This window comes from Heterodontus francisci, chromosome 22 (genome assembly GCF_036365525.1).
Source record: "Heterodontus francisci isolate sHetFra1 chromosome 22, sHetFra1.hap1, whole genome shotgun sequence".
NCBI classification, from domain to species: domain Eukaryota; kingdom Metazoa; phylum Chordata; class Chondrichthyes; order Heterodontiformes; family Heterodontidae; genus Heterodontus; species Heterodontus francisci.
Genome location: NC_090392.1, coordinates 64,455,386 through 64,464,407, shown reverse-complemented (window position 1 = coordinate 64,464,407; position 9,022 = coordinate 64,455,386). Strand labels below are relative to the sequence as shown.

General features: G+C 44.8%; 1 pseudogene; it reads right to left on the bottom strand.

The window, feature by feature from the left end:
* Positions 1 to 7,767: 7,767 nt before the first annotated feature.
* Positions 7,768 to 8,448, bottom strand: LOC137381565 (putative nuclease HARBI1 pseudogene; annotated as a pseudogene).
* Between the last annotated feature and the right edge of the window lie 574 nt (positions 8,449 to 9,022).

Sequence of the window (9,022 nt, the reverse complement as noted above, 5' to 3'; positions counted from 1 at the left end):
TTGACTGTCCATCCCTTGTCCTGTCTCTGTTATGCCCGGAAATGGGTGAATTGGAACCAGCTTCCCGACACACTAGGAATTTTTCCTGATTTAACCCCTCCACCTTTACCCAATCCCATATGCTCCCCTATGTTAAAACCTCCTTCCTCGTTATGACTGTTCGTGGAATCTCGTAAAATATTTGAATGAATCAGATACACCTGCTGTTGGGTGGAATTCTATATGATGCAGATCATACTTGGGTGCACAAATCATGCCTTTGCACTTGGAGAATGTTAAGTTTGTTAAAGTCCTAAAAAAACATTGAGATTGTGATGACTTCTGAAGCGATGCAATCAGGCTTGTCAAAGGACAACAATGTCTTTAATGAGTACTCTGTGGCTGGCCTCATCATCCTAAAAAGTGACAGCCCCCATTGATGAGATGGATGGATGGCACAAGTCTTCCTGTTGGATACCACAGACTAGAAAAAAGGGACTTCGAAGAAGCACTTTCCAGTGCTGTAATTTCAATCCACTAACTGTGGCAATTTGCTAACACTTTCCTTCGATTCCAAAGATCCTATGTAGGAATTTATGGAAAATAAAGTCACTTCTGTATAGAGCTCATACCCATTCCTCCAGAAATGAAAGAAATATTTATTAGCTTTTAAGACCAGACTATAAATTTTCTATACAAGTCAGTGATGTGCTGATAGCTATGGTAAGTCCATACAGATTGTGCTTATCTGACCAGCTAAAAGATTTCTGTATTTTATATGGTAGAGTTTTGAAATAGACAGAATTAATATGGAATCTATTTTCTTTACCAAATTTTATAAGGAGGAGACCGGAGTCAGGCTGTCTGCAGGAAAAGAGGTCAACTAGATTGACTTGCTTATTAAGTAAAGAAAGATCAAATGTACATTATTTAAAGTATTAGCAAGTCCAGGGTAAACAATTAGTGCATAAATATTTGCTCTTTAGTCATTCTTTGGTGTTTTCATTGATTGACAGCTCAGTCCCCATAGGCCTTTCATCTGGAATAGATGCTGCGTACTTTTCTCTATCTGTAGTTTAATTTCAAATTAACCATCAAGACTTCATGGACTCACATAGGAATGTTACCTATAAATACCATGGCCCCAGAATTTAGCTCTATAGCACCAATGGTTTCGGTGCTATGGGAACTGGTAGTGTTGAAAAATGGTAATGAGTGGGGGTCACTCCCAACCACCCATTGTGGCCTGCACTGAACACAATTGCCATGTTTTTGCGTGCGATAATGCGGCCGTTTTGTTCATGCGCTGGAAGTATGCAGAATGGGAAGATCGTGGCATTAGTCAGCATCTAATGCTGCTTCGATGCCCAACCTGCCATCTTGGACCTTGCCGTTACAGTTAAAAGCCTCTCGTAAACACACAGCTGAACATGCATCCAGCAGCACGAGAGGCCTGTGTAACTCTGCAAGCCCCTTTACACACTGGTATTCACAGCCATGATGTCAGCAATCTGAACCTACGTGGCACCAAGCTGGGCTTGTGTGGTAACAAACTGAGATTTCATATACTTAGTCTGAGATTCTACTGCATCACCTAGACATTGGGTGGCTTCTGCTTGTGCTGTAATGGAAGCGGAGACAGCAGCCAGATACTGCATCATGGTTGGGTCCACAGGAGTTGATCAGCACACCCACTCTTGAATGGGCTCCAAGCTCTGTAAGAAGCCCTGTACCAAGTTGGAGCCAGACTCCTTCACGCTCCTTGACAGTGAAAACAGGCTCTTTGGCAGGCATGCCAATTGACCAAGCATTTCCGTGTGCATGCCCATCAGTCTTTTCCTGTATGCTGTCCCATTGAAATTCGTATAAGTCCTCTGCTGCAGAACTTGTGTGAGACTTTGCCCTCCGCAAAGCTGGCACCCATGCTATCCTTTCCCCCTGGCCTGGCTGCAGCCCACATGTGCCGGGTGGCTCACAATGTGTAAATCCCACCTCTATAATACCCTCTAAAGTGCCACTTGTACATTGGTGTTTACCAATTGGAGAGTTCCTCCTCTCAACATTATGGAAGATATTACCGGGGATATGTTTAAAATACTCTGGTAGAATCAATTCCAAATTTTACTTCAAGTTGTCAACGGCTATCATTGGAAATTGTCATCTGTACCTGTGTCCTGTTGTTCTACAATCAGTTCAATGTGTACACTTGCATCATCGTTCACATCTCCTCCCACTGTCCTCAACACTGGAATTATGTCCTCCCTGTCTTCACTTCACTAATGAAAAGAAGTTCAGTTCTGCGAGTAGCTCTCCATAGCATTAATCCCTCTGTGCTGAAACTTTCTTTGCTTTCTGTTGCTTTCTTCAGAACCTTTCCTTTTGAAGGTCAGATATCCAGAATTCCAAATAAAAATTATGCAAGGTTAATATGATCTGCTCTGCCTTGATATCAAATGCCTGTGTCGACAATAGCCTTATACTGTCTGATACGGTACGTAAATACATAGTATTCTGTTAGAATATTAACAGTGTATTTATGTAGCAATGTTATTCTGCTAGATAAAGAACTTAGGCGAAGCTTAGAAAATATATTTATATATATATTTATAAATACAATATGCTTCTAACATGCATGAACATTGACTGTAAACAATCCTGTTAATAATATCTAACAGACCAATTGGCAAATAAAGAGCACCGGGATGGGGAGCTCTAACACTTTATATACAAAGTCTGAATTTTATGTTATTACTCATCACAGAATTTAGATCAGTCTTATGTTACAGGTTCCGTTTGTTTACACACACTTCCACTTTGATTACAATTGCCCAACAATGATGTCTACACTTAACTTGTTTACAAGTTAACTGGTTGTCAAAATCCAATGAAAGGTGAGAGTGTTGCAGGGTAGACTTCAACAGAATCAAAGTCCTTAAAATGTTATGGTAAAGAGTGAATAATAACTGCTGGCATAATTTAAGGTGATTACATCATATACAATCTTAGCTACGACATATTTAAGAACACTGAATTGCATCAGGGAACATTACAGCTGGTCTCCATGATCTAGCAGAATATTCTATTGTGCAACGGTTCAACCCCTTGCCTACCAAAGCAGAAGACTTGTAGCTTTCAGTACGAGGTGGAAATTGCAATTTAACATTAAGTATAACCCTTTCCAAGATATTTAGGTACCTATTCTATTCATTTTAGTAAAAAATTGATATTTATAGAGAATGTAATTGTACACATTAGTGAAATAGTACCTTACCTGATGGGCTGAATTTAATGAGCCCAGCGGGTGTGGACAATGGCGGCGGTCCCGCGTGTCACGTGTGCAGCCGTGCCACTGCGATTATGCGGTGGGAAGCCATTTAACATAATGGAGGCAGCGAGTACCCCCAATCATCTGGTGGCGGCGGCAGGTGTGATGCCGATTATGGTATCAGCTGACATTGGATCAAGCCCCGGTGCCATTTTTGAAAGCCTACCAGCCCTACATTCACTCCTTCCTTTCATCTTACAGAAGCTCAATTTAGCTGATACATTTAGAAATTCACATCTCTGTCAACTTTTTGATGAAAGCAGACCTGCCAAATGGAAACATATCAATTTTGACAAATGGAACACTATTTGAACTTTTACTGGACATTGAACATAACTTGTTTAAAAAGACCACTGAGCTGAATGGTTGAAAGAAATTGGCTGCACATTTGCATTCTGAGAAACAGTTGAATGGAGAGACAATGGAAGTGCTCCCTGATTCAATTGGCAAGATTGAGCTGGGCAACAGTGATGATCCACATCTTGTCTTTGTAGTAGCCAGCACTCCACCACCCTCCCTCCCCACCCCCCTACTGAGTGTGTCCAGTAAGCTTTGAAGAATCAACAACCCTCGCAGGCGATGCTGTTTCAAAGAAAGAGCTGGTCACATGACTAACCTGCTGGCCAACCTGGGTATTGATTGAATTGTGCCTCACAGAAAGGTTTGGGGCAGACTGCAATTGAACTTCATGAAGAAAGCACCCCTCTCTGTGCCGCTCTCTCTCCAGCAAAGTTCCAGGGACACACTGAAGCAGCTTCAGATAACTTCTTCAGCTTTCTGGTACTGGTGAAATAAGTTTGAAAGTGTGTACTGAGCCCCAATGAGAACTGCAAAACTTAACTTCAATCAAGGACTTTACATCCAAAATAAAAACAGTAACTGAATTCTATTTACTACACCGAACCCCCACCCCCCTTTATTCTTTCTCCCCCTCTGTATCTATTTGTGTGTGTGTTTATCATGTATGCATGCTCATGTGGTTGTGTCATGTATTTTTAGTAACTTTAACTGAGTTAGAGTGATAAGGCGAATAAACTTACACCTTTCTTGTTTAAACCTAAGAAAGCCTGTCTGACTGGTTCCTTTAAATTACAATTAGAGAGCAGTGAGTAAGGACTCACTGAGATGAAGCTAAAACACTGTGGTTTTAAAAGTTAAACCCTGTTACGGCCAAACCAGGAAAGGGGCCAGAGGGGAGTCTGAGACCCCTTCCTCATAACAACTTCAAGAATTATTCCCCCCAGGAAGACTGAAGATGATGTCAGAGGCCAGAGTAAGGGTGTCCCCATGCTTCAGCGATGCCACCTGCTGATTCTCCTCCAGGCTGCGAGGGAAAGGCAGGAGGTTCTCTTCCCCAGTTATGGCAAGAAATCCTCCTGCCTAATCAAGCAAGCTTGGATGGAGATTGCAGAGGAGGTCACCAACTGTGGGGTCACCTGATGCAACTGGGTGCTGTGCAGGATGAGGGTCAATGATCTCCTGCATTCAACCAAGGTGAGTACTACGTTCTAAAGTTCTTTTCCAGGGTTAGGATGTCATGATAAGGTGTTTGACATGGTGAGGGTCTGACTGCCATCCCAAAGGCAAAGAGGTTATAACATCATCCAGACAGATGCATGGCTGCATCTGGGAAATAAGCCACCCTCGTCCATAGCTCAGCCCCAGTAAATCCCATGACTGTGTGAGTCAGAATGAGATATATCACATCTGCCAGTTGGTGACGAGAGGCCCATGGTAGCAGAACATTCATGGTGAAACGCATGCCAATTTATAATTTTAACACCCTTCTTCTTGCAGAACAGGAGAGAGGTACCTTGGACCAGTGGTGATGTTCCAGATATATGTCCTTTCAGCCAGGCCAAAGAAGAGGCCTTAGAACTAGCAGGGAGCCAAAGCAGACATGCTATATCTGATGGGGAGATTGGAATCCCTGCTTAAGGCAGTGATTATTGTCATTCATCGAAAAATTAATTAATGATGGATAGTTACCTCAGGCATGTTTGCACTAACAGAATATGTGCAGCCTAACTCACACATATATTTGTTCTATCATGCAGGTCGATGTTTGCAGGTGAATGCAGCAGCAAAGGGACACCATCAAACTATGAGGAGGAGGAAGACTCAAAGGATGCACTGTCCCAGGACTCTTCTGCACCTTCTACCAACGCAGATACTTTCACCTCAGCGGGTTGTTACAAGCAGGTGAGGAAGGGGTCTAGGGCTCTCCTCTTGGCCTTCTCCTGGTTTGGTCATAACATAACAGTTTTTAGCTTCCTCTCAGTGAGTCCTTGCTCACTGCTCTCTTAATGTAATGGCAAAGAAATCAACCAGACAGGTTTTCTCAGATTTAAACAAGAAGGATGTAAGTTTATTAACATTAAAACTCTAACAGTTAAAATTACTAAAAATACAAGATGCGACCATGCTAACACGCATACGTGATAAACACACACGCAAATAGAGACAAAGGAGGAGAAAGAATTAAAGGGGAAAGGTATGAAGTAATAGATGGAGTTCAGTTACTGGCTTTGGGTTGGATGTAAATTCTTTGATTGATGTTAAGTCTTGCAGTTCTTGTTGGGGCCCAGCACACAGTTTCAAACATGTTTTGCTGGTCTTCTGTCTTGAGGCTTAAGTTACTTCCATGGGTCACTGGAACTTTGCATGAGAGAGAGAGAGAAACAAAGAGAGGGAGTGCTCTCTTCTTGAAGTTCAATTGCAGTCTCATCATTTCTATGTGGCATAATTCAAAAAACTCCAGGTTGGCCAGCAGGTTAATCATGTGACTTGTTTGGAACAGCCTTGCTTGTGAGGTTTGTGGATTCCTCCAAGCTTACCAGACACTCTCAGTGGGGGGTGGAATGCTGGCTCTTACACAGTCAATGACTCTCAATGTCTGTTGATCATCACTATTGACAAAACCCATCTGGCTAATTGAATCCAGGACTACTCCCATTGTCTCTCCATGCAGCTATCTTTCAGAATGCAAATGTGCAGCCATGTTTTCAGCCACTGTTCTGTGGTCTTTTTTAAACAAGTTATGTTCAATGTCCAGTAACAGTTCAAAAATAGCGTTCCATGTGATGAAATTAATATATTTCATTTGGCAGGTGTGGTTTTCCGTCACAGGGAAATCAATCAGCATTGGAATTAGTGTTGCTAGCTGGTGTGAAGACCGCACAAGCACCCAAGCAGTTGGCTGAGGTGGAGACAGCCGAGGCCTCTGGCAGTCGGAGGACTGTGAGTGGTCAGACCCATGACAAGCCTCTGTTGTCAATAGCACTGGGCATGCTGGAGTTGCAGGGAGAGGTAAGGCAACATCTGGCAGAAATGCCAGAGGCCATGCGTAGCCATGAACGGACAATGGAGGAGTCCATCCATGCCAAGACTGCTGCCATGTCCCAGGTATATGAGTGCATGGCTTCCTCCATTGAGAGGTTGCAACCCTCATGGGGGTGCCATATTCCACAGATGCACCAGGATCTGCACACCATTGCCTTGGCCATGAGCTCAAATCAGCAGTGGCAAGGTATGAGAAAGACCAGAAGCCTTGAGACTTTTCCTGCTCTTCATCCTTCTCTGGCGATCAGGGAGGTTCCAGCGAGCCTTGAAAGGGAGGAGGAGAGACTGCGCTCTGTATATGGGGGCTCCTCCTCCTCTTCCTCAGACCACTTCAAGTGTGGACACTGGCTCCTCAGCCCCTCCACCAGTGATCCCAGCTCCAGCAGCCACGATACCTGGGGCAAGTCCTGCACTCATGCAGGAAACACTCAGGCAGCTGGGGCCCTTCAGGCCTCAGGCACCCCCAGGATGGCTGCCAAAGTCATCTCAGGCCAAGGGGCAGCCTGATCAGTAGCCTGCCTCCAGTAGAGCTGCTTGTGCAGGGGTCATACTGCATAGGAGCACCCGAAGTGTATGAATAAAATCACCTAGCCACGCATGAATATTCCCGGGTGATGCCAATATATAATGTAGAATGTAATTAAATGCCCTTTTGTGCCAATCATTAGCCATCATTATATGAAAACCAGCTTCTGCCATGCCTTAATTGTGAGCCTCTGAATTCCACCCATACCCCTTAGTGCAGTGCCAATGTGAACATGGCCCTCATAATCATGACAATATGACTGCAGATCTCATCAACATATGCTCTCCACAAGCACTAGTACACAATCGTCGGAATTCAGGTAACACAGATGGAAAGGAAGACTACATGCCTGCAGATCAGTCTTTATTGGATTCTAATTGAGGAGACATCAGGGAGGGTGGCTGAAAGCATGTCATTATGAGGTTGTCCTTTCCTCCTTTGTGCATCGCTCACCAAGTCTGGCCTCCATCGCTGTGTTATTTCTTTCTCATCTTCCATGGCTGCTTGGCCCTGTTTCTTCTCCTCATCCTCGTCATCAGAGGATCTTTGTCGCTCAGGCATATCTTCCTCATTTAAGGCTTTCCCCTCTGTAGTGCTAGATTTTACAGAGCACAGCAGGCCACCCTATAGGTGAGACACTTGCTGGAGCATACTGCAGGGTTCCACCAGATCGATCAAGGCAGCGGAATCTCATCTTCATCAGCCCAATGGCCTGCTCAATGGTCACTTGAATTGAGCCATGGCAAGTGTTGTACCTCTCTGCTGCTGCATTGTAAGGGCTCCTTACAGGCTTCAGTAGCCATGTCTTCAATGGGCAGCCCTTGTCCCTGAGAAGCCACCCTTGAAAGGGAGCAGGGAGATTGAAAAGCTGAGGCACCTGGGACTGTCGAAGTATGTAGGTGTTATGGCTGCTTCCCAAGAAGTGGACACACACCTGCAGGAAACGCTTTCGGTGGTCGCAGACCAGTTGATTGGTGATTGAATGGAAGCCCTTCCTGTTGATGAAAGTGGCTGGCTTGTCCTTGGGAGCCTTGATGGCCACATGCATGCAATCTATTACACCTAGCACCTGTGAGAATCCAGTGATGGCCCCAGATCCAATGGCCCTCTCAGCCTGACTGTCACTGTTGGTCCAGTAGTGCACATAGTTGATGGCCCTCTTGAACAGGGAATTGGACATCTCCTTGATGCAGTGGTGCGCTGTAGCCTGGGAGACTCCACACATGTCCCTGCTGGATCTCTGGAAAGATCCAGGTGCATAGATGTTTAGTGCCATGGTAATTTTTAGGGCTTAGGGTGACCCCCAAATCCCAGAGGTCATAAATCATCCTGCTGAAAGCCACATTAGTCTGTGATGGCCTCCCTGGAGAGTCGTAATCTTTGTTGACAGTGTCACTTGGACATCTGGAGGTAGGGGATGCGAACCCTGTAGAGTCCCTTCTTGGCCTGGCCAGCTGCTGTAGTTCTTGTCATGGAGCTTCAGGGTCAGGTACAGCTGCCTCTTGGGTCCACCTCCATTACAGGCACCTCAACACACCAAGGGGATCCAAAAACACAGGGTGTATATGAAACCCAGGGCAGGTGCCCTGGGGCCTTCAGGTTGCTTCAGATGCAGAGATAAGTCTGCCTTGGCAAGTATGCTGATCAATCCTTGCTCATCTAGATGCCTGATGTGCCTCAAGACTAAAGGTTACTGCTAGGCTATCATCTTTTCCAGTTATATGAGACAATCCAACGTATTACATCAGCATTTATGATACTCTCTAATGGCCAGAAGAGCCCCCTGATAAACAGAACCCCCTTGCAGAGCCCCCCCCCCAATACACACAGCCCCGTTGCACATCCTAAAT